The sequence below is a fragment of the Callospermophilus lateralis genome, unplaced genomic scaffold (genome assembly GCF_048772815.1).
Source record: "Callospermophilus lateralis isolate mCalLat2 unplaced genomic scaffold, mCalLat2.hap1 Scaffold_94, whole genome shotgun sequence".
NCBI classification, from domain to species: domain Eukaryota; kingdom Metazoa; phylum Chordata; class Mammalia; order Rodentia; family Sciuridae; genus Callospermophilus; species Callospermophilus lateralis.
In genome coordinates this window covers 11,813-38,366 of record NW_027517559.1, presented here as the reverse complement: position 1 = coordinate 38,366, position 26,554 = coordinate 11,813, and the positions used below count along the sequence as shown (strand labels likewise).

General features: G+C 41.3%; 1 pseudogene; it reads left to right on the top strand.

The window, feature by feature from the left end:
- Positions 1 to 3,435, top strand: part of LOC143389312 (chromodomain-helicase-DNA-binding protein 1-like) — a 45,215-nt pseudogene extending 41,780 nt beyond the window's left edge.
- Positions 3,436 to 26,554: the final 23,119 nt, after the last annotated feature.

Below are 26,554 nucleotides of genomic sequence, written 5' to 3'. Positions count from 1 at the left end.
GTATTTACTGTTCCCAAATCATTGCACAGTCCCCACGCATGGGCCAGGCATAGGCCAAGGAACAGCAGAGTTCACTTGTAAAGGGAAGGTTGGCCACATCATTGAAGACCATACATGGCTTGTCTAGGGGATACGTTCTAAGTAGGACAACATCCAGTGGATCACGGCTAGACATACAGGAAGCCTGATCAGAAGAATGGCATAGCAGGGCTGGGGCTGGGGCTCAGTGGTGGAGCACTTGTCTAGCATATGTGAGGCACTGGGTTCGATTCTCAGCACTGCATATAAATAAATAAAGGTCCATTGTCACCTAGAAAAAAAAAATTAAAAAGAAAATGATGTAGCAGAGCCAATATTTTAGAATTAAAAGATTTGGGTGTGCAAGATATCTACCTTTTTAGTTTAAAAAAATAGTTTAAACTGGGTTATGTAGAGCCCAGAATTAAAGGAGCACATCTGCCTAGAATGTCAGTTTGATTTGATTTGTATGGGGTAGGAAAACATGCAAATAGGTAGCCGTAGTAGAATGCAGAATTTGAATGATGTGAGACAAACACTAAGACTTCCAAAGGCATTTCAGGCTCATAGAAGTCCTCCCCACCTTCCTACCCAGGGATGCCTCTAGCACTTGCTTTCCCTCTCCGTTGCCTGTAGGGCACTTGGCTGGTGACGTTTGGGGAATACTGAGTTAGCAGAACATGAAATATTCAGGAGGGAAGCAGATGAGAACCTGGCTAAGGTGGTGACCGAGGTCAGGAGAACAGGGGAGTGAGAAAAGGCTACGAATGACTGGCAGAGGTAAGGTCCTAGACCTAACTGGATTTGGAAGAGCAGGCACAGTAGGGTTCGGAGTAATTCTCCTTCAGTGGTCCATGTGAGACTGAGTGTTCTTTCTCTTGTTCTTTTTTCTTTTTTTAATCTCAAACTTGAGTTTGGGAGGTGTCCTTTTATTCCCTATTGATGATAAAGAGTCAAGAAACACAGGGCAAGATCTGGTAAGTTTAAAAACAAAAACACATCTTTTAATCAGAACTAACATTTGGCTCCCAATAATTTCTCTTAAAGCCTTTCCTGCCCCTGCTGGCCAAGATCTCTAGTATGCGAGTGGTTTGCTACGGCTGCCATAACAGTGCCTCAGATTGGCACTCAGCTTAACCCTAGATACGTATGTTTTCAGAGCTCTGGGTGCCACCAGTCCAGGATTAGAGTGTCGGTAGGTGGGTTTCTCCTGAGGCTTCTCTCCTTGACTTGCAGATGACCACCTTCTCACTGTGTTCTTCAGAGGACACAAGCCAGTTTCGATTAGGGCCCACCATAATAACCTCATTTTAACTTAATAATCTCCATTCTTTCTTTTTATTTTACGTGACAGAATGTATTTTGACATGTCATACATACATGGAGTGTAACTGCCCATACTTTTTTTTTTAGAGGGAGAGAGAGAGAGAGAGAGAGAGAGAGAGAGAGAGAGAGAGAGAGAGAGAATTTTAATGTTTATTTTTTAGTTTTTCGGCAGACACAACATCTTTGTTTGTATGTGGTGCTGAGGATCGAACCTGGGCCACACGCATGCCAGGTGAGCACGCTACGGCTTGAGCCACATCCCCAGCCCTGTAACTGCCCATTCTTGTGGTTGTTCATGGTGTGGAGTTGGTTATGTGTTCATGTATGAACATAGGAAAGTTATCTGCAATTCATTCTACTGTCAGTATAAATCTTTTTAAGGCTTTTGTCCATGTGTAGTTACATTCTGGGGTACTGGGAGTACCCTAAATTCAAAACATGGATTTGGGGGAGCAGGGTCCATCCCATAAGAAGCAGGTTGGCCCCCACACCACTTCACCATCCCCCAGCCTTCTGAGTATCACAGCCCCTAAGCGCTGTCCCCTGCTTCCTTATCATCCCCTGGCCTAGACTCCAGGCCCCTTCGTGTGTAGGGACTTTTTTATCCTTAGTATCCCACATAGTATCGGCTCCTAGGAAATGCTCAGTAAACATTTACTGAAGAGTAAGAAAATATGTCTCAAAACTCTGGGGGTTTCATCATTTATTACATGAAAGTTTCTGTAAAAGATTGTGTTTGCTGGCCAGCCACAGGCAGAGGAAAGGAACCAGTACAACACTTCTCTGCTTACATCAGAATCCTCCTTTTGCACCTTAAGTATCTCTTGCTTGCTTGTCTGTCATTTGGAATACCTGTAGTGAATTTATTTACCACACCGATAGTTTTCTCCAAGACCTGAGTCCACATCCAAATTTTTTTTTTTTTTAAGAGAGAGAATTTTTTTAATATTTATTTTTTTAGTTTTCGGCGGACACAACATCTTTGTTTTTATGTGGTGCTGAGGATCGAACCTGGGCTGCACGCATGCCAGGCGAGCGCGCTACCGCTTGAGCCACATCCCCAGCCCCTCCACATCCAAATTTTGAACCAAAACTTACACTTAAGAAATTTAGAAACCAGGCTGAAAGAGGTTCATTCTCTTCATATTGGTGGTGTGTGTGACTAGCAACAAAGTGGTTTCCGGTTTATTGGTTCATTCAGGAATTTCTAAAATAAGAACAAAAGGCAGAGGGTGTACAACATAATGTCCATGCATGAGAATTTCAGAATATAGTTACTCAGGAAACTGTTCACGGTGTGGAACGTTGTGTCTCACATTGGCTCCAGAAGCTCCCTGAACTCTCCAGCTTCCCCCATTAGTTGGAGGTGGGGGATCTTTGGCATCTGTTTTCATAGAGATTGTCTAGACAGAAATGGTTCTCAGGACAAGCAGGCAGCCTAACTCTAGTGTCAGAGGACTGGATCGTGAGAACCTCTAAAATCCTATCTACTCCTAAGAGTAATTTTTCTTTACCTATGAGAACATTTAGAAAGTACAAGTTTTAGATTCCAGTTTTTAACATATCATGAAAAGAGGAAGAAATTCTCGTTACCACAAATACAAGTTATGATGAGTACATAATCACACATTGCTGTGCAAGCAGAGCATACAAAAGAGATGGAGCCACCCAGTGCAGTGACACACACCTGTAATCCCAGCAGCTCAGGAGGCTGAGGCAGGAGGATCACAAGTTCAAAGCTAACCTCGGCAATTTAGTAAGGCCCTAAGCAACTTAACAAGACCCTGTCTCAAAATGAAAAATAAAGACTGGAGATGTGGCTTAGTGGTTAAGCACCCCTGGGTTCAATCTCTGTAACCAAAAAAGGGGCCGGGGGGATGGAGCCAAAGCCTAAGTGGTCCATAAAAGGCTATGGCAGGTCACTGAGTTGACAGTGGAACTGTCTCATGTCATCCATCTAATGGTTGTTCTTTCTAGTTAGCCTTGGTAGTGGCTCAGCACCATGATTGCTCTGATGTCCTGTCTGGCATTAAGATGGCAGCCCTAGAAGAGGGCCTCAAGAAGATATTTTTAGCAGCAAAGAAAAAAAAAGTAAGCTCTTCCATCTGAGATCAGGAGAGGACCTTCTTCTTCCAGACATGTGGTGTCGTTTTGAGGGGGAGATGAGGAATGTCCAGACCACACTCGGTTTGCATGGCAAAGGTAGAGCACAGAGTGCTGACCACTTCATCTTGTCTGTGTGTGACCCGTTTCCTTTTCAGGTTGGTTTTATATTTGTTATCTCGTTTTTATCATGATTTTACAGTGGGGAAGCAGAAGATTAGAGATGAAGAAATTTGGTCATACGCAATTGGGAAAAGCCGTTTATTATACTTCCCCTTAGAGAGTCACAGTATGCCATGACTCTCTGCCAAAGAAATTTAATTTTGTTTCTAAACCTAGTGTGTCTTGGTGTTTGTTGAATTTCATGGATTATTGGGGAATCTTTGATTTCACCATTAATCATATTCTACTTCCATTGTGCCTGCTTATTTTCAAGAGCCTGTGGATCTTTATGTTTAGCAGAACAACTTAATTTTTCCCTATTATAATCCCCTCATCAGCATATTTTTCACAATGTATTTGTGTATTTTGTGTGGACAGTCATTTTCTTCTCTGTTTATCGTATACCCATCAACCCATTTTTGATGAGTGAAGACATCATGATCTTTTTTTGCAAATGCCAGTGGAATATTATGCATCCATAAAATAGATGAAAAAATGATATGAGCTCCAGTATGGATGAACTTTGAAAGAATGCTAAGTAAAAGACAGTCAAAAAACTCACATATTGCATAATTCAATTTATAGAAAATGCTCATAATAGACAAATCTAGAAATGGTTGTCAGAAAGGAGGAAGGAGAGAGTGAGGAGGGAATTTATTATTCTTATAGAGAATCTTCTTTTGCGGTAGTGAAATGTTTTGGACTCAGATAAAGGTGTTTGCACAATATATAAATATACTAAGTGCCACTGAATTGTATCCTTCAAAATGGTTAAAATGACAAAATTTTATTTTCTACATATTTGATTAGTTTTAAGAACATGCATGATCTCTGGATCTTCTTTCTGAAATTGAAGCAACCCAGTTGTAGGGGGAGTGTGAGAAATTTTGCATAAGCATCAGCCAGGATATGGGCAGTTAAAATAGAAAAAAAAACAGGAAAATTAGAAGTTAAAAGTACTAGTGCTTTTAGTATCCTTGCAGTTAACTGTTTAAAATATATTATTCTTTTTAAATGAAAGCCAAATTTTTAAATTTAACCCTTTATTTTTAAAACCATCTAAAGCAGATCAGATTTTAGCAAAATATTTCTATCCATCTATCTAAATCTATTTATCAAACATGAATTATGTATGTGGTCACCCCTCTATCAGTGCATATCTACCTAGAAAATTTTCTGTAATTTTCTAATATAAATAATAGTAATTTATGGATGGCAGAATTCTGGTGATAAAAATAAGTCTTCCTTTTAATTTTTGCATTGTTTGAATTCCTTGTAATGAACATGTATCATTTTTATAAACACCTTTGTGTGATTTTTTTAACCAAGTAGTCTAATAAGCAATACTAATACTAATACTAATACTAATAATAAAGTGGCACAGAGGGGTAAATATGCTGAGATGTAATGACAATTAGTTCTGGGGGAAATATAGTTTTTTTGTTTTGTTTTGTTTTAATTTTCTTGGGTTACTTTTTCAATTCCCAAGGTAATATTTTAAAAATGCTTAAAACTTAGAGAAATATTCAGAAGCTTGGGCAATGTCACAAAACTGTTCAGAGTGGAACTAGCCGGGGCTGGAATTCAGATTTGCTTGATATCAAAGTGCAATTCTCAGACTTGACTTAATCTTGCCATAAGTAGTATGGCTTTGTTTTTCAAAAATTCAATCTCAATGTAATTTCCCCCTGGATTCTAACTATTGACTGAGCCCTACATCTGTAGTTCAAAATGCCAAGCCTGCAGAGGAGGGTATTGTCTGTGCTTTCAGTTCCAGGAAATTATCCACCTACCATCAAAATGCCCAGGGTCGGAGCATCTGCTGCATACAGAGCACAAACAGGATGCATTGCTCAGCAACACAGAGTCCAGATTCCTCGTGAATTAAGATGCCCAGAAGCCCACTGCAGAGGGAGCTCTGTGATGTTCGATTACCCATTTACTCACTGCTTATTGAGTTCCTGGGAACTATAAATGTGGATCCCTGATTGTTAGTAATGTTCTCCTTAAGACATTTTTTTTTCCAAGCAGAAACCAACTCAGGCGAAAAGAGAAATTTTATTACTCCTGTAATCCCAGCAATTTGGGAGGCTGAGGAAGAAAGATCGGAAGTTCTAGATCAGCCTCAGCCATCTACTGAGATCCTGTCTCAAAATAAAAATAAAAAGGGTTGGAGATGTAGCTCATTGGTAAAGCACCTCTGGGTTCAATCCCCAGGTCTACAAAACAAAAAGAAAAACCTAGTTGGTTTTTTAGGATTGAAAGACTGAGCTATATCTGAAACTCAGACACAAAATGACACCAGGGATGGGACTTAGAAATTCAAAACAAATGGTCTAAAGTCACATGGTTCAAATTTAAACCTTTCCTCTGACATTAGCCCTCTGGCCTTAGATAATTTGCTTAACCACTCCATCTGCTTTTCTGTAAAGGAGACATAACAGTAGTCTCCTCACTGGTAATTCTGAGTGTTAAGCAGGTTACATATGTAAAAAGGGCTTATCAGAGTGACTGATAGCTCTTTGAATTCTTCTTATTATAATATACCACTGAATACTTGATTTCTTAATTTCCTAGCCTACCTGCTCAGTCCTATAGATTTTGTATGTTCCAGTTCAGCTTCAGTAGGCATAGTAATTTGACAACCTCTTCGTTTCAAATCTAAATTTCTAGAAAATATATTGGTTGACTCATTGGACTAGGAGTTTTTTCCTTGTGCAATAAATAGAAGCCAGTAAGTACAGACTAGTTGTAAATAATCATGGCTGTTGGGAATCCAGTGTTACCACCTGCATGAAAGAAAGGGGAACTGAGCCAGGGGGTAGACACTACATGGACCAATGGAGAAGTGGATAGTACATGGAGGAAATCTCTACATGTGCTGCTTTTTTGCTGGCGTTCAGAAGGAAAAGTGGGAAAGAATTCTTTGCTTTAACTTGGATGTGCAAAAACTATTTCTGTGAATCCCTATCTTTCTTTTTCAAATCTTCCAATCAACCAACCAATCTTTCTGTCAACCAGCCAACTGTGCTCTTGGATTTAACATTTTGTGATAGAGACTTTGAAAGCTACCATGAAGATAATGAAGGAAATAATATACTTGGTCTTTTTTCTTTCTTTTTTCATTGCCTATTCATTATCATGGATGGAGAGGTATGAGCCTTCACTCTTCCCACAGTGAATTCTTTTTAACAAAATCTGGCACTCTGGAATCAGTAATAGATTTTTCTACATGTTATTGTTAGAAATCTTTTCTTCATAATAGATTCAACTTTACAAAACACCAAGCTACAGTTGAGTAAGATGCCCTACACTGTCTAATTAAGTTGTGAATCTCTAAGATACTTGGATAATTATATTCAAGTCTGGACTTTTGAAACCTACCTACCTTGGAGGTTTCAACCTCCATTAATAATTGACTGGATTCATTTGTTTGCAAGATAACAGAGAACCCAGCTCAGACTAACTACAACAATAAGAGGAGCTCATCAGTTTATTTAACCAAGAAGTTCCATGACAGGTTAAGACTTCAGGCATAGATTGATCTAGTGGTTTACCCATGTCACTAGGGTGCTTTTTGCTTTTCTCCATCTTATCTTCCATTTAAAGGTTGGAATTCTTCATGACTTAAAAAGGCTGGAGATTGGAGAATGTATTCTTTTGTATTCTTTTGGCAGCTTCCACAGAAAAGATAAGATACATTTTTCCCCAGAATTCCTCCAAAAGGCCATTCACACTGGCTGGGAGAAGGATGTATTGACTTAAACCAGTCAAGGCTTATGTCAATAAGTGTTGATTAATAATCCTTGATAATAATCCTACCCTTGGATTCTTGGGAGAGTTCAATTCCAGCCAGACCTTTTGACTTAGAAATTTGGGTTCCTGTTAAAAAGGAACAAGGTTGAGAACTTATTCAGAGGAGGCAGCCAATAACTATTCTCTCAAAAATGTTTATAATTTAAGATATACTCCTTTTTATGTTATTTCTTAAATTTCAATGCAGTATATATTTTTTACCAGTTTTTGGTGAGTGTACCTTGAGTTAGAGGAAAAATCATCCTCCCACTTATTACAGGCTGGCTTAGAAATAAGAAGATGAGCTCTGACTCTTTCTATTGAAGTCATTCTTCAGAAAAAATAAGATTAATTTTGACGTGTGGAAGAAGTGCCTTTATGGTTAATAAAATACTATAGAGACCTATTTTCATAGTTTGAAAGGAGTCATGCTGAGATATCTTTATTAGAGACTTAAAATAGTTCCAGTCTCACTACCAAGCCCTGTTCCCATCATCCAGATACTAATTATTTAGGCATTGGTAAGTGTCAGTCTCATCTACTTGTCTCTCAATAGCTAAATTTATGGCAGTGCTTGAATCACTTGATATACTATATAGGAGGGATGTTTCCAAGAAGAAATATAGATCAGGCAAAGAATGGGATAGGGGACAAATCAATTTGGATAAAATATGGAGCCTATTTAAACAATGTGCTTTGTGGACTTCCTTGGTTCCCTTTGGACAAATAAAGCAAATTTGAACATCTGGAAGACTGAGGTTGACTGTCAGAGGAAAACACTGATATGTCAAGATAATTGTTCCCTTTATGTTACTTCTCCCCTAGTGACCTCAGTGCGTACCAGGATCTGATGCGTTAGCCTATTTATCTAGTAGCTTTTTAGATCTTCCATGTCAAATGTGTTTTTTTTTGTTTGTTTGTTTTTTTTTCTGGCAGGGTACCAGGGATTGGTCTCAGGGGCATTCAACCACAGAGCCATATCCCAAACCCTTTTTTGTATTTTATTTAGAGACAGGGTCTCACTGAGTTGCTTACCACCACACTTATGCTGTGATTGGCTTTTAACTTGATTTTCCTTTGCCTCAGCCTCCTGAGCCACTGGGATTACCAGTGTGTGCCACTGCGCCAGGCCCCAGTGTTCAGTGTTTGACTTAAGTCCAGGGAAAGTCTAGTATCAGTCCCGCTGAGCTTGAATATTGATATCAGTTTAAAAAAACTATTGATTGTTATTAATTTAGTAAACTAATGAGGTTAATACCATCACCTGGTTCCAAGTATCCCCCTATAGCTTCATTTCCTTTTTCTCATATGAAAGCCCCCCAAAAATATTTAAAATAAAAACAGGCCAATAATTAAAACAAGTCACTCTTTAAATTGTGTGAACTTTAAGCATTTTGCTACCATGGCACTCCTTGCCTGCAGTTCCTAAAATTCTTCAATTTCTTATTAATTCAGAATATGTAGAGTTTGTTGAAATCTCCTGTTTTTTTTTTCTTTTCTACATTTTCTGTTTTTTTTTCATGTATTTTTTAATTAAATGTACCAGTATAATAAAGAAAAGAAAGGATTTTAAAGAATTGCATTTCAATTTGTAAAAAGGCACAACCTTAAACTCTCTCATCCTACTTTATATTAAATCTTATTTTGAAAGTATTTTAAGATCCTACAGGTAGAATGCAGACTGCACACCCAGGAAGGTGAAGGTTGCCTTGTTACGAATGCTCAGGGGAAGGTTTTTTACTCCCTATCTTTGCCCAGAGCTCTTTTCATTTGCTTTCTGTCAATACTCTAGATTTATTTCTCCTTGCTTCTTGCACAGAGAGTCTCAACTTTGTGTGGGGATGACCAATGAGCACCCTCTGCACCCCTACAGCTCAGGAGCGCACTCTGAACAGCTGTGTGCCCAAGTTCAAGGTCTCTTGTCTCAGAAGAATGTTTCCCAGGAACTTTGCTTCTCTGTTCTTGGCCTCTGGGGAATCCTTCTTTCCCTCCCAGTCCAGTGAAGCACTTAAATAGACAATTTTATGTTTCTAATCCAGCTTTTTTTTTTACTTGTTTTGTTCAGCAGTTTTCTTTATCTAGTGTCTGCCCTGCTACAGGAAAGCCCTGAATTGCTTTCTAAAATGGTCTTTTCAAAGATTTGTTAACAAATAATCTGACTCTTGGATTCAGTAAGGTTATATATCCAACAATAGTTTCTAAATCTGTCTTAAGTCTTTTTATTATAACAACAACAACAACAACAAAAAAGCAAGAGCTTGGGGATGTGGCTCAGTGGTAGAGATCTTGCTTGGCATGTGTGAGGCCCAGGATTTGATACTCAGCACTGGGGAAAACAAACAAACAAACAAACAACAACAACAAAAATCCTACCCCAGGTAACCCTCATAATCACCCAAAAGCAACTTCATTGAAGTTAGTTCTAGTTCAATAATTCATTCTTCAATTTAAAGAAGTAACCAGAGTTGGGGCTTTATAGTCGCATGGACCAGAGGATTCTCCAGGGCCCCTTGACCCTCTTCCTCCTCCCACTGGAGTGAAAGTTGAGAGTGTGAGTGGACCACTCTTTTCAAAATGAGGAGGTCTCCTTTCAGATGAAGGGTGACCTATTGGTGATGGCCCATTTGGAGAAGGCTTTCTGCCCATTGCTGAGTTGGAAACATCCAGTGCATCATAGGGATCTTTTCCTACAAGTTCAAATCTCAGCTCCTTCTCAGTTAATTTTTGTCTGTTGCGTGCATTTTGTTTCCTGAAATAGCTGAGGTTTCTTTCAGCAATCCGAGCTGCCAACTCACTAGCATGTGCTTCTTTCTCAGAGGAAATAATCTTCCCCAGACAGGAATGAATGGTATTCTGCAATTGTTCTTCAAGATATTGGGCTCTCTTTCTGTAGGTCTCCAGCTCTTTTATTGTATGGCTCATCTTTTCTTCAACTTTGGAAATTTTCTCCACTTGCTCCACACGGTAGTTTTCCTCCACTCTTAATTTCCTGTGCAGTTTCATCGTATTTTCTTGATAGCGTTCCATCATGACTTTCAAGTTCTTCTGTAGGGTCTCATTGTCACTTTGCAGCTGTGCATTTTCTGACTGCAAGGATGCCTGTTCAGTCTGCAGACTTTTAAGGTGTTCTGTAAGGTCTTCCGTGGTTTTCTCCACTTCAGATGAGAAAGTACATTTTTGATTTCTTCCTCCTTCCAAGATTTCTAAGGAGGCCTTTAGCTTATCACCATAAACCAGGTTCCTCAAAGCTCCTTTGGACTCATCCTCCAAGTGAGCACCAATTTCGGGTTCACTCGTCTTTCCCAGTTCCAGGTGACCACCATCCCTTTGGGCTCCCAGGCTTGGAGAAGATCTATCCTTCGTCTTCAGCAAGCATTCACTCAGAGACTCCATGTGATTTTCGGTGTCCCTTAGAACTTGTTCTCCAGCTACTTTAGAGTCCTCTAATATGATTTTTGCTTTATATTGGACACCTCCTTGTTCCCTCTGTGCTTCAGCTTCTCCTTGTATTGTTGGTCTCTGCGTTTGCGGAAGTAGGGATCCTTCATTCAAAACCTCTTTGATTGCCAGCTTCAGTTCTTCCTCATTCACTTGAAAGAGTCTCCAGTTTGTTTTGGCTTCAGCTATTTGTGATCTGAGGGATTCAGATTCACCTTGGAGGGACTGTATCCCTCTTGATAGATGCGCCATCGTTTCATCCTGTTGACCATGTTTAGCCTTCTGTGCTTTGAGCTCTTCTTCTAGAAAGAGCATTTCAACGCCATGGCTGGATTCGGACCTATGCAGCTTTTCGTAGGTTGCCTCCAGCTGTTGTGCTTCCCTTGAACCCTTCTCAAACCTGCAATCCTTTAAAGATGAGTCTAAGCCTTTATGTTCTTTTTCAACAAGGCTCACTTTATCAAGAAGTCCACATTTTGCCTCAATAAGTCCAGCAAGATTTAGAGCCAGCCTTTTTTCTCTTCCCACGTAAAGCCTGCTACTAACCGACTGAAAAGCTCTCCAGAAAAGTGAGAGAACAGCAAAAAATCCAAGAGCTGTACACATCATCAACTCCCAAGGAAATCCAGAAGGAAGGTGGCCTGGCTTCATGTCTTCGGACAATGCTGCCACAACCCTGGGTGCTTCTTCCAGAACCACCCACTAGTATGGCTGAGAGGCAGCCCTTGGCTCCTCCATCACGCCAAGACAGCTTTGGCTCTTGCCACCACAACCACAGCCTGCCCAGGCAGGCCAACACAGGCTGTGGACACTCAGGTGTTTGGTCAGGAACTCCAACCTGCACCAGGCAACGGAGCAGACCACTGTGAGCCCCTTCAGGGGCTGAGCGTATGGTGGGTGGTGTGCGTATGGCGGTGGGAGCCATGATCAGGGGCTCCCAGGAGCCTTGTTGTCTCAACTGCCCATCAGGGGAGTCTTGTCCCCTTCCCTACCCAGTGCATCCTCAAGTGCCACGTGTTTAGGTCCCTCCCACTCCAGCCAGAGAGAATTCCTCTCCATGCCACCCACCCCTTGATTTGGTTTAGGCCAGGCCAAGGCGGGGTTAGTAGGAAGATTCCATCCAGTCATAATAACATTCAGTGTGATGTCACTCAAATTCTAAAGCTGACTAAACCGTTCAAACAGCTTTTATGGCCTATATTGGTCTTTGTGTCCCTTGCCTTTTGTTTGAGTGACTCAGTCCTTTTTCTGCCCTTGTGCTCTCCCTATTTCCTACCTTCCTTGCTTCCTTCCCCCCTTCCTGGTTTTTCTCCTTTTCTTCTTCCTTCTTTTGTACCTCCATCCATCCCTCCAACTTTGCCTTCCTCCCTTCCAACTTTCTCTCTCCCTTCCCTCCCTTTTCTTTTCTTGCAAGTGTTTGGGGTGAAAGTCCATGGCAGGCCAGCCCCAAGCTAGGCAAGGTCACTGCCACTGAGCTACAACATCCCCAGACCTGCTGCCACTTCCTATGCAAGTAATTTGAATTCTCTCTAAAGAGAAACTCTCACATTAGTCTACTTTCAACGTAATTTCAGAAGAGTTGCTAACATGGGCATCAATCAGTGATGACAAGTCATTTTTGAAAAGCACGGCACAGCTAATGTTCCTCAAAAGAAGGAGTTGAAACTTTAGTTGGTTTTCAGGTCAGCATTTCTAGACTAGTACAAACCCTCCTAATCCTGATCTCTTCTTAGTCCTATGATTTCTTTAAGTGTCCCCTTTGCTCCTGTTCATGGAGTCATGTGTACAGAAATTATGCCTGGTTCTATTGAACTCTACTTAATTCTTTCTCACCTCTGTGCTCCTTTTGCCAAGTCACTCCTCAACACTTACTGTAACCCTTTAAATTTTTTGTCCATTTTCATTTAAAAAACTCTTTCAAAAAGTGAACCATTTCTCATGCAGATACAGTCTTCTTGATCTGCTATTAATCCCCCACTACTGACATTGTAAGTTATAGAAATGTACACTTCCAGACCGTTTTCAGATTTTTGATTTCTGTATATCTATCTGTCTGTCTATTTACAAACATAACATGGTATTCTGAAAGTATCGTTCTGCTTTTGGAGCTCTACATTGTGTTTTTCAGAAGCAGGCCTATTACACAGAGATGAATCCATGTTACCTAGATTGAGGTCAAACCGGAATGTGCACTCTGATTCCCATGATATTGTTCTACCTACTAATGGACAGTTCAGTTATATCCAGACCTCACCACCTCCCCCATTAAGTAAAACCCTTGTGAAGAGACATGTAGATGCCTTTATGAACATATTGATAATTTTTCATGGCAGTGTTTTCCAAAAACCAGTTAGTAAAATCAATTTATTCCTTTGCAGCCTGAAATTACCTTCATTCCAGTTTACTGGTATAAGAACCGCAGTATATCAGCAACAATTCTCCAATAGTAGTTCAGGCAGAAGTCATTCTAGATAACAATCAGTGCCGGATCGTCCATGTGTTTTACACAGCCCATGACAGGGGACATCCGTCCACTCGTTTAGAACAACTGATGTTCTATGCTGGCAATTTAGGTTTATTGAAAGGAGTGATTAGAAAACAGGTGAGACAGACTGATTAGATTCAGTATGTATGTTGGCTTTGTTTGTCGAGGCCTGAATTTTTCACATTTCAATTAATTGTAGGTTAAGTATCAGGCAGATTCTTCACTGGGCTTCAAATGTGATAAAGTTGCTTCTTATTTTTAAGAAGGCCGTTGCAATCCTGCATTTATTTTACACCTCAGTGCTTGTTTCACACACAAGCACACACACCCACACACCACACACATCAACAAACACACAAACACATAATTAGAGCACATTTAACACTCAAATAAAGCTTTACCTACTAACTCATAACTAGGGTATTTTTTTTAATAAGTATTGTGTCTTGGTCTCTACTGGGGAAACATTGTTCAATGTGAGTTCTCTGGTTTGTTGTAGGGCAGTGAATGTTCACTTGTTGGCAATGATATAGAAATGGGGAGTAAGGGTTTAAAAGTTTTTACAGTAGGTAGGCAGAGTCAGAGTATGGACTCTAAGAATAAGAAATTGGGGAATTTCCTCTTTGTTTCTTCATTTCAATCTCCTAATAATTCATGTATATTTTCCAAAAGTCTCCCAGAAAACAAGGACTAGGTCAATCCACATATCAGTAAACCATAGCAGAATGCGATTCTGAATTTCATACAAACAGTCATAAAATCAAAAAGACAGGTGCTGGGGTTTTGGCTCAGCACTAGAGTGCTGGCTTCACACTTTCAAAGGTCCTGAGTTGGATCCCCAACACCATATGTGAAAGGAATGAATGAACCAATGCATGAGTGTATGATGAATGAATTAAAGGTATAAGGAGGAGGAGAAATAGAAGAAGATGATGAGTAATTTGACAGAAGGGAAAAAGGGGAGGAGAGTGAGTTTAAAGTGTGGTTTCCAATTCCCAAGCGTTAAATTACAGCAGATGGGATAGAGAGAGAAGATGGGAGGGCAGGAGAGGGGGGATAGTAGAGGCTAGAAAAGGTAGCAGAATACAACAGTTACTAATATGGCATTTTGTAAAAATGTGGATGTGTCAACAATGTGATTGTGCAATCTGTATATGGGGTGAAAATGGGAGTTCATAACTCACTTGAATCTAATGTAGGAAATATGGTATCTCAAGAGCTATGTAATGTTTTAAGCAACCAATATAAACAAGAGGTCTTCATTTTTCTTTGTAGTTGAGATCTCCTGTTTCCCTGACATGTTTAGTTGTGTTCTCTCCTTTAGTCCTCCCATGCTCTAGTTATTCTGATATGGAAAAACTGGCTGAAATGCCCAACCAGTCTGTAAATCAGTGACAATTCTTCATTAAGCCTAAAGTCACTTTACATTTGCTACAGTCATACTAAATGCACTTCTTTTTTGGGAGTTTAAAAGATATTTCCATCAGCTAGATTACAAGTACCTAGAACTCCCATTCTTGTTTATGTAAGAGTGGCTTCATCAGATTAAATGCTGTTCTCTGGAATAAAATAAAATAGGAATAATTTACTCAGAAGATTCCTACGTAAACCATCTTTATTTACAAAATACTATCTTAAGAATTATTGTTTCATTGAGCTTCAATTGGAGCCAAAGTATAGTCAATTACTGAAGTAAAAGCAGTTACTTAAAAACTAAAAATGAGAGATAAGTCAAATTACATTTGAAGAGAGAGCAACAGCATGAGGTTTCTTGTTTGGTTCTGGATGTTGAGTAACAGGCTCATTTGCAGGTGGAAGGAACCCTTCAGGGAACTCACTTGTACTTTCAGAATGGGGGTGTAGAGGGCTGAATTCCAGCTGTTGGGGAAGATTGTGAGGAAAACCCCCTCCCTGCATAGACACATCACATTGGAAATGGAGTGGGTGGCGGGTCAGGTGGAAAATAATCTCCAGGTTCCCAGACAAGTTTCCTGGGAGAGGTGGAGGAAAAAAAAAAGGTCCTCTTCTCAGGAACTGACTCCTTGGGTCAACTGGAAACAAGGCACCTCTGACTGGAGGGAAAGGTGCCAACACAGAGCCAGAGCCAGTTGCTTGGTTTTCAGCATGGAGAGGTGAATCAGGCACATCAGAGTCCAAAGGAGGCATATTAGGAATTCTGTGTTCTGCTGGTCCCGATGCTCTACCACAATTTGAGTAAAACCTATCTTGCCTTTGTAGAGGAAGACGTGCATCAGAAGAATATGGTTGGCCTGGCGGAGGGATCATCAGCCTGCTGGCCTGTTCCCCTGGAGGAGAGAGGGGCCCAGTCTGAGAAGGTGCTCTCTGAAAATCGGTGAACTTATGACAGCTGGATTCTCTTCCTTTACTGCTAGTCGCATGGTGCAGAGGATTCCCCAGGGCCCCTTGACCCTCTTCCTCCTCCCACTGGAGTGAAAGTTGAGAGTGTGAGTGGACCACTCTTTTCAAAATGAGGAGGTCTCCTTTCAGATGAAGGGTGACCTATTGGTGAGGGCCCATTTGGAGAAGGCTTTCTGCCCATTGCTGAGTTGGAAACATCCAGTGCATCATAGGGATCTTTTCCTACAAGTTCAAATCTCAGCTCCTTCTCAGTTAATTTCTGTCTGTTGCGTGCATTTTGTTTCCTGAAATAGCTGAGGTTTCTTTCAGCAATCCGAGCTGCCAACTCACTGGCATGTGCTTCTTTCTCAGAGGAAATAATCTTCCCCAGACAGGAATGAATGGTACTCTGCAATTGTTCTTCAAGATATTGGGCTCTCTTTCTGTAGGTCTCCAGCTCTTTTATTGTATGGCTCATCTTTTCTTCGACTTTGGAAAGTTTCTCCTCTTGCTCCACACGGTAGTTTTCCTCCACTCTTAATTTCCTGTGCAGTTTCATCGTATTTTCTTGATAGCGTTCCATCATGACTTTCAAGTTCTTCTGTAGGGTCTCATTCTCACTTTGCAGCTGTGCATTTTCTGACTGCAAGGATGCCTGTTCAGTCTGCAGACTTTTAAGGTGTTCTGTAAGGTCTTCCGTGGTTTTCTCCACTTCAGATGAGAAAGTACATTTTTGATTTCTTCCTCCTTCCAGGATTTCTAAGGAGGCCTTTAGCTTATCACCATAAACCAGGTTCCTCAAAGCTCCTTTGGACTCATCCTCCAAGTGAGCACCAATTTCGGGTTTACTCGTCTTTCCCAGTTCCAGGTGACCACCATCACTTTGGGCTCCCAGGCTTGGAGAAGATCTATCCTTCGTCTTCAGCAAGCATTCACTCAGAGACTCCATGTGATTTTCAGTGTCCCTTAGAACTTGTTCTCCAGCTACTTTAGAGTCCTCTAATATGATTTTTGCTTTATATTGGACACCTCCTTGTTCCCTCTGTGCTTCAGCTTCTCCTTGTATTGTTGGTCTCTGCGTTTGCGGAAGTAGGGATCCTTCATTCAAAACCTCTTTGATTGCCAGCTTCAGTTCTTCCTCATTCACTTGAAAGAGTCTCCAGTTTGTTTTGGCTTCAGCTATTTGTGATCTGAGGGATTCAGTTTCACCTTGGAGGGACTGTATCCCTCTTGATTGATGCGCCATCGTTTCATCCTGTTGACCATGTTTATCCTTCTGTGCTTTGAGCTCTTCTTCTAGAAAGAGCATTTCAACGCCATGGCTGGATTCGGACCTATGCAGCTTTTCGTAGGTTGCCTCCAGCTGTTGTGCTTCCCTTGAACCCTTCTCAAACCTGCAATCCTTTAAAGATGAGTCTAAGCCTTTATGTTCTTTTTCAACAAGGCTCACTTTATCAAGAAGTCCACATTTTGCCTCAATAAGTCCAGCAAGATTTAGAGCCAGCCTTTTTTCTCTTCCCACGTAAAGCCTGCTACTAACCGACTGAAAAGCTCTCCAGAAAAGTGAGAGAACAGCAAAAAATCCAAGAGCTGTACACATCATCAACTCCCAAGGAAAGCCAGAAGGAAGGTGGCCAGGCTTCATGTCTTCGGACAATGCTGCCACAACCCTGGGTGCTTCTTCCAGAACCACCCACTAGTATGGCTGAGAGGCAGCCCTTGGCTCCTCCATCACGCCAAGACAGCTTTGGCTCTTGCCACCACAACCACAGCCTGCCCAGGCAGGCCAACACAGGCTGTGGACACTCAGGTGTTTGGTCAGGAACTCCAACCTGCACCAGGCAACGGAGCAGACCACTGTGAGCCCCTTCAGGGGCTGAGCGTATGGTGGGTGGTGTGCGTATGGCGGTGGGAGCCATGATCAGGGGCTCCCAGGAGCCTTGTTGTCTCAACTGCCCATCAGGGGAGTCTTCTCGCCTTCCCTACCCAGTGCATCCTCAAGTGCCACATGTTTAGGTCCCTCCCACTCCAGCCAGAGAGAATTCCTCTCCATGCCACCCACCCCTTGATTTGGTTTAGGCCAGGCCAAGGCGGGGTTAGTAGGAAGATTCCATCCAGTCATAATAACATTCAGTGTGATGTCACTCAAATTCTAAAGCTGACTAAACCGTTCAAACAGCTTTTATGGCCTATATTGGTCTTTGTGTCCCTTGCCTTTTGTTTGAGTGACTCAGTCCTTTTTCTGCCCTTGTGCTCTCCCTATTTCCTACCTTCCTTGCTTCCTTCCCCCCTTCCTGGTTTTTCTCCTTTTCTTCTTCCTTCTTTTGTACCTCCATCCATCCCTCCAACTTTGCCTTCCTCCCTTCCAACTTTCTCTCTCCCTTCCCTCCCTTTTCTTTTCTTGCAAGTGTTTGGGGTGAAAGTCCATGGCAGGCCAGCCCCAAGCTAGGCAAGGTCACTGCCACTGAGCTACAACATCCCCAGACCTGCTGCCACTTCCTATGCAAGTAATTTGAATTCTCTCTAAAGAGAAACTCTCACATTAGTCTACTTTCAACGTAATTTCAGAAGAGTTGCTAACATGGGCATCAATCAGTGATGACAAGTCATTTTTGAAAAGCACGGCACAGCTAATGTTCCTCAAAAGAAGGAGTTGAAACTTTAGTTGGTTTTCAGGTCAGCATTTCTAGACTAGTACAAACCCTCCTAATCCTGATCTCTTCTTAGTCCTATGATTTCTTTAAGTGTCCCCTTTGCTCCTGTTCATGGAGTCATGTGTACAGAAATTATGCCTGGTTCTATTGAACTCTACTTAATTCTTTCTCACCTCTGTGCTCCTTTTGCCAAGTCACTCCTCAACACTTACTGTAACCCTTTAAATTTTTTGTCCATTTTCATTTAAAAAACTCTTTCAAAAAGTGAACCATTTCTCATGCAGATACAGTCTTCTTGATCTGCTATTAATCCCCCACTACTGACATTGTAAGTTATAGAAATGTACACTTCCAGACCGTTTTCAGATTTTTGATTTCTGTATATCTATCTGTCTGTCTATTTACAAACATAACATGGTATTCTGAAAGTATCGTTCTGCTTTTGGAGCTCTACATTGTGTTTTTCAGAAGCAGGCCTATTACACAGAGATGAATCCATGTTACCTAGATTGAGGTCAAACCGGAATGTGCACTCTGATTCCCATGATATTGTTCTACCTACTAATGGACAGTTCAGTTATATCCAGACCTCACCACCTCCCCCATTAAGTAAAACCCTTGTGAAGAGACATGTAGATGCCTTTATGAACATATTGATAATTTTTCATGGCAGTGTTTTCCAAAAACCAGTTAGTAAAATCAATTTATTCCTTTGCAGCCTGAAATTACCTTCATTCCAGTTTACTGGTATAAGAACCGCAGTATATCAGCAACAATTCTCCAATAGTAGTTCAGGCAGAAGTCATTCTAGATAACAATCAGTGCCGGATCGTCCATGTGTTTTACACAGCCCATGACAGGGGACATCCGTCCACTCGTTTAGAACAACTGATGTTCTATGCTGGCAATTTAGGTTTATTGAAAGGAGTGATTAGAAAACAGGTGAGACAGACTGATTAGATTCAGTATGTATGTTGGCTTTGTTTGTCGAGGCCTGAATTTTTCACATTTCAATTAATTGTAGGTTAAGTATCAGGCAGATTCTTCACTGGGCTTCAAATGTGATAAAGTTGCTTCTTATTTTTAAGAAGGCCGTTGCAATCCTGCATTTATTTTACACCTCAGTGCTTGTTTCACACACAAGCACACACACCCACACACCACACACATCAACAAACACACAAACACATAATTAGAGCACATTTAACACTCAAATAAAGCTTTACCTACTAACTCATAACTAGGGTATTTTTTTTAATAAGTATTGTGTCTTGGTCTCTACTGGGGAAACATTGTTCAATGTGAGTTCTCTGGTTTGTTGTAGGGCAGTGAATGTTCACTTGTTGGCAATGATATAGAAATGGGGAGTAAGGGTTTAAAAGTTTTTACAGTAGGTAGGCAGAGTCAGAGTATGGACTCTAAGAATAAGAAATTGGGGAATTTCCTCTTTGTTTCTTCATTTCAATCTCCTAATAATTCATGTATATTTTCCAAAAGTCTCCCAGAAAACAAGGACTAGGTCAATCCACATATCAGTAAACCATAGCAGAATGCGATTCTGAATTTCATACAAACAGTCATAAAATCAAAAAGACAGGTGCTGGGGTTTTGGCTCAGCACTAGAGTGCTGGCTTCACACTTTCAAAGGTCCTGAGTTGGATCCCCAACACCATATGTGAAAGGAATGAATGAACCAATGCATGAGTGTATGATGAATGAATTAAAGGTATAAGGAGGAGGAGAAATAGAAGAAGATGATGAGTAATTTGACAGAAGGGAAAAAGGGGAGGAGAGTGAGTTTAAAGTGTGGTTTCCAATTCCCAAGCGTTAAATTACAGCAGATGGGATAGAGAGAGAAGATGGGAGGGCAGGAGAGGGGGGATAGTAGAGGCTAGAAAAGGTAGCAGAATACAACAGTTACTAATATGGCATTTTGTAAAAATGTGGATGTGTCAACAATGTGATTGTGCAATCTGTATATGGGGTGAAAATGGGAGTTCATAACTCACTTGAATCTAATGTAGGAAATATGGTATCTCAAGAGCTATGTAAGGTTTTAAGCAACCAATATAAACAAGAGGTCTTCATTTTTCTTTGTAGTTGAGATCTCCTGTTTCCCTGACATGTTTAGTTGTGTTCTCTCCTTTAGTCCTCCCATGCTCTAGTTATTCTGATATGGAAAAACTGGCTGAAATGCCCAACCAGTCTGTAAATCAGTGACAATTCTTCATTAAGCCTAAAGTCACTTTACATTTGCTACAGTCATACTAAATGCACTTCTTTTTTGGGAGTTTAAAAGATATTTCCATCAGCTAGATTACAAGTACCTAGAACTCCCATTCTTGTTTATGTAAGAGTGGCATCATCAGATTAAATGCTGTTCTCTGGAATAAAATAAAATAGGAATAATTTACTCAGAAGATTCCTACGTAAACCATCTTTATTTACAAAATACTATCTTAAGAATTATTGTTTCATTGAGCTTCAATTGGAGCCAAAGTATAGTCAATTACTGAAGTAAAAGCAGTTACTTAAAAACTAAAAATGAGAGATAAGTCAAATTACATTTGAAGAGAGAGCAACAGCATGAGGTTTCTTGTTTGGTTCTGGATGTTGTGTAACAGGCTCATTTGCAGGTGGAAGGAACCCTTCAGGGAACTCACTTGTACTTTCAGAATGGAGGTGTAGAGGGCTGAATTCCAGCTGTTGGGGGAAGATTGTGAGGAAAACCCCCTCCCTGCATAGACACATCACATTGGAAATGGAGTGGGTGGCGGGTCAGGTGGAAAATAATCTCCAGGTTCCCAGACAAGTTTCCTGGGAGAGGTGGAGGAAAAAAAAAGGTCCTCTTCTCAGGAACTGACTCCTTGGGTCAACTGGAAACAAGGCACCTCTGACTGGAGGGAAAGGTGCCAACACAGAGCCAGAGCCAGTTGCTTGGTTTTCAGCATGGAGAGGTGAATCAGGCACATCAGAGTCCAAAGGAGGCATATTAGGAATTCTGTGTTCTGCTGGTCCCGATGCTCTACCACAATTTGAGTAAAACCTATCTTGCCTTTGTAGAGGAAGACGTGCATCAGAAGAATATGGTTGGCCTGGCGGAGGGATCATCAGCCTGCTGGCCTGTTCCCCTGGAGGAGAGAGGGGCCCAGTCTGAGAAGGTGCTCTCTGAAAATCGGTGAACTTATGACAGCTGGATTCTCTTCCTTTACTGCTAGTCGCATGGTCCAGAGGATTCTCCAGGGCCCCTTGACCCTCTTCCTCCTCCCACTGGAGTGAAAGTTGAGAGTGTGAGTGGACCACTCTTTTCAAAATGAGGAGGTCTCCTTTCAGATGAAGGGTGACCTATTGGTGAGGGCCCATTTGGAGAAGGCTTTCTGCCCATTGCTGAGTTGGAAACATCCAGTGCATCATAGGGATCTTTTCCTACAAGTTCAAATCTCAGCTCCTTCTCAGTTAATTTCTGTCGGTTGCGTGCATTTTGTTTCCCTAAATAGCTGAGGTTTCTTTCAGCAATCCGAGCTGCCAACTCACTGGCATGTGCTTCTTTCTCAGAGGAAGTAATCTTCCCCAGACAGGAATGAATGGTACTCTGCAATTGTTCTTCAAGATATTGGGCTCTCTTTCTGTAGGTCTCCAGCTCTTTTATTGTATGGCTCATCCTTTCTTCGGCTTTGGAAAGTTTCTCCTCTTGCTCCACACGGTAGTTTTCCTCCACTCTTAATTTCCTGTGCAGTTTCATCGTATTTTCTTGATAGCGTTCCATCATGACTTTCAAGTTCTTCTGTAGGGTCTCATTCTCACTTTGCAGCTGTGCATTTTCTGACTGCAAGGATGCCTGTTCAGTCTGCAGACTTTTAAGGTGTTCTGTAAGGTCTTCCGTGGTTTTCTCCACTTCAGATGAGAAAGTACATTTTTGATTTCTTCCTCCTTCCAAGATTTCTAAGGAGGCCTTTAGCTTATCACCATAAACCAGGTTCCTCAAAGCTCCTTTGGACTCATCCTCCAAGTGAGCACCAATTTCGGGTTCACTCGTCTTTCCCAGTTCCAGGTGACCACCATCCCTTTGGGCTCCCAGGCTTGGAGAAGATCTATCCTTCGTCTTCAGCAAGCATTCACTCAGAGACTCCATGTGATTTTCGGTGTCCCTTAGAACTTGTTCTCCAGCTACTTTAGAGTCCTCTAATATGATTTTTGCTTTATATTGGACACCTCCTTGTTCCCTCTGTGCTTCAGCTTCTCCTTGTATTGTTGGTCTCTGCGTTTGGGGAAGTAGGGATCCTTCATTCAAAACCTCTTTGATTGCCAGCTTCAGTTCTTCCTCATTCACTTGAAAGAGTCTCCAGTTTGTTTTGGCTTCAGCTATTTGTGATCTGAGGGATTCAGATTCACCTTGGAGGGACTGTATCCCTCTTGATAGATGCGCCATCGTTTCATCCTGTTGACCATGTTTAGCCTTCTGTGCTTTGAGCTCTTCTTCTAGAAAGAGCATTTCAACGCCATGGCTGGATTCGGACCTATGCAGCTTTTCGTAGGTTGCCTCCAGCTGTTGTGCTTCCCTTGAACCCTTCTCAAACCTGCAATCCTTTAAAGATGAGTCTAAGCCTTTATGTTCTTTTTCAACAAGGCTCACTTTATCAAGAAGTCCACATTTTGCCTCAATAAGTCCAGCAAGATTTAGAGCCAGCCTTTTTTCTCTTCCCACGTAAAGCCTGCTACTAACCGACTGAAAAGCTCTCCAGAAAAGTGAGAGAACAGCAAAAAATCCAAGAGCTGTACACATCATCAACTCCCAAGGAAAGCCAGAAGGAAGGTGGCCTGGCTTCATGTCTTCGGACAATGCTGCCACAACCCTGGGTGCTTCTTCCAGAACCACCCACTAGTATGGCTGAGAGGCAGCCCTTGGCTCCTCCATCACGCCAAGACAGCTTTGGCTCTTGCCACCACAACCACAGCCTGCCCAGGCAGGCCAACACAGGCTGTGGACACTCAGGTGTTTGGTCAGGAACTCCAACCTGCACCAGGCAACGGAGCAGACCACTGTGAGCCCCTTCAGGGGCTGAGCGTATGGTGGGTGGTGTGCGTATGGCGGTTGTAGCCATGATCAGGGGCTCCCAGGAGCCTTGTTGTCTCAACTGCCCATCAGGGGAGTCTTGTCCCCTTCCCTACCCAGTGCATCCTCAAGTGCCACATGTTTAGGTCCCTCCCACTCCAGCCAGAGAGAATTCCTCTCCATGCCACCCACCCCTTGATTTGGTTTAGGCCAGGCCAAGGCGGGGTTAGTAGGAAGATTCCATCCAGTCATAATAACATTCAGTGTGATGTCACTCAAATTCTAAAGCTGACTAAACCGTTCAAACAGCTTTTATGGCCTATATTGGTCTTTGTGTCCCTTGCCTTTTGTTTGAGTGACTCAGTCCTTTTTCTGCCCTTGTGCTCTCCCTATTTCCTACCTTCCTTGCTTCCTTCCCCCCTTCCTGGTTTTTCTCCTTTTCTTCTTCCTCCTTTTGTACCTCCATCCATCCCTCCAACTTTGCCTTCCTCCCTTCCAACTTTCTCTCTCCCTTCCCTCCATTTTCTTTTCTTGCAAGTGTTTGGGGTGAAAGTCCATGGCAGGCCAGCCCCAAGCTAGGCAAGGTCACTGCCACTGAGCTACAACATCCCCAGACCTGCTGCCACTTCCTATGCAAGTAATTTGAATTCTCTCTAAAGAGAAACTCTCACATTAGTCTACTTTCAACGTAATTTCAGAAGAGTTGCTAACATGGGCATCAATCAGTTATGACAAGTCATTTTTGAAAAGCACGGCACAGCTAATGTTCCTCAAAAGAAGGAGTTGAAACTTTAGTTGGTTTTCAGGTCAGCATTTCTAGACTAGTACAAACCCTCCTAATCCTGATCTCTCCTTAGTCCTATGATTTCTTTAAGTGTCCCCTTTGCTCCTGTTCATGGAGTCATGTGTACAGAAATTATACCTGGTTCTATTGAACTCTACTTAATTCTTTCTCACCTCTGTGCTCCTTTTGCCAAGTCACTCCTCAACACTTCCTGTAACCCTTTAAATTTTTTGTCCATTTTCATTTAAAAAACTCTTTCAAAAATTGAACCATTTCTCATGCAGATACAGTCTTCTTGATCTGCTATTAATCCCCCACTACTGACATTGTAAGTTATAGAAATGTACACTTCCAGACCGTTTTCAGATTTTTGATTTCTGTATATCTATCTGTCTGTCTATTTACAAACATAACATGGTATTCTGAAAGTATCGTTCTGCTTTTGGAGCTCTACATTGTGTTTTTCAGAAGCAGGCCTATTACACAGAGATGAATCCATGTTACCTAGATTGAGGTCAAACCGGAATGTGCACTCTGATTCCCATGATATTGTTCTACCTACTAATGGACAGTTCAGTTATATCCAGACCTCACCACCTCCCCCATTAAGTAAAACCCTTGTGAAGAGACATGTAGATGCCTTTATGAACATATTGATAATTTTTCATGGCAGTGTTTTCCAAAAACCAGTTAGTAAAATCAATTTATTCCTTTGCAGCCTGAAATTACCTTCATTCCAGTTTACTGGTATAAGAACCGCAGTATATCAGCAACAATTCTCCAATTGTAGTTCAGGCAGAAGTCATTCTAGATAACAATCAGTGCCGGATCGTCCATGTGTTTTACACAGCCCATGACAGGGGACATCCGTCCACTCGTTTAGAACAACTGATGTTCTATGCTGGCAATTTAGGTTTATTGAAAGGAGTGATTAGAAAACAGGTGAGACAGACTGATTAGATTCAGTATGTATGTTGGCTTTGTTTGTCGAGGCCTGAATTTTTCACATTTCAATTAATTGTAGGTTAAGTATCAGGCAGATTCTTCACTGGGCTTCAAATGTGATAAAGTTGCTCCTTATTTTTAAGAAGGCCGTTGCAATCCTGCATTTATTTTACACCTCAGTGCTTGTTTCACACACAAGCACACACACCCACACACCACACACATCAACAAACACACAAACACATAATTAGAGCACATTTAACACTCAAATAAAGCTTTACCTACTAACTCATAACTAGGGTATTTTTTTTAATAAGTATTGTGTCTTGGTCTCTACTGGGGAAACATTGTTCAATATGAGTTCTCTGGTTTGTTGTAGGGCAGTGAATGTTCACTTGTTGGCAATGATATAGAAATGGGGAGTAAGGGTTTAAAAGTTTTTACAGTAGGTAGGCAGAGTCAGAGTATGGACTCTAAGAATAAGAAATTGGGGAATTTCCTCTTTGTTTCTTCATTTCAATCTCCTAATAATTCATGTATATTTTCCAAAAGTCTCCCAGAAAACAAGGACTAGGTCAATCCACATATCAGTAAACCATAGCAGAATGCGATTCTGAATTTCATACAAACAGTCATAAAATCAAAAAGACAGGTGCTGGGGTTTTGGCTCAGCACTAGAGTGCTGGCTTCACACTTTCAAAGGTCCTGAGTTGGATCCCCAACACCATATGTGAAAGGAATGAATGAACCAATGCATGAGTGTATGATGAATGAATTAAAGGTATAAGGAGGAGGAGAAATAGAAGAAGATGATGAGTAATTTGACAGAAGGGAAAAAGGGGAGGAGAGTGAGTTTAAAGTGTGGTTTCCCATTCCCAAGCGTTAAATTACAGCAGATGGGATAGAGAGAGAAGATGGGAGGGCAGGAGAGGGGGGATAGTAGAGGCTAGAAAAGGTAGCAGAATACAACAGTTACTAATATGGCATTTTGTAAAAATGTGGATGTGTCAACAATGTGATTGTGCAATCTGTATATGGGGTGAAAATGGGAGTTCATAACTCACTTGAATCTAATGTAGGAAATATGGTATCTCAAGAGCTATGTAATGTTTTAAGCAACCAATATAAACAAGAGGTCTTCATTTTTCTTTGTAGTTGAGATCTCCTGTTTCCCTGACATGTTTAGTTGTGTTCTCTCCTTTAGTCCTCCCATGCTCTAGTTATTCTGATATGGAAAAACTGGCTGAAATGCCCAACCAGTCTGTAAATCAGTGACAATTCTTCATTAAGCCTAAAGTCACTTTACATTTGCTACAGTCATACTAAATGCACTTCTTTTTTGGGAGTTTAAAAGATATTTCCATCAGCTAGATTACAAGTACCTAGAACTCCCATTCTTGTTTATGTAAGAGTGGCTTCATCAGATTAAATGC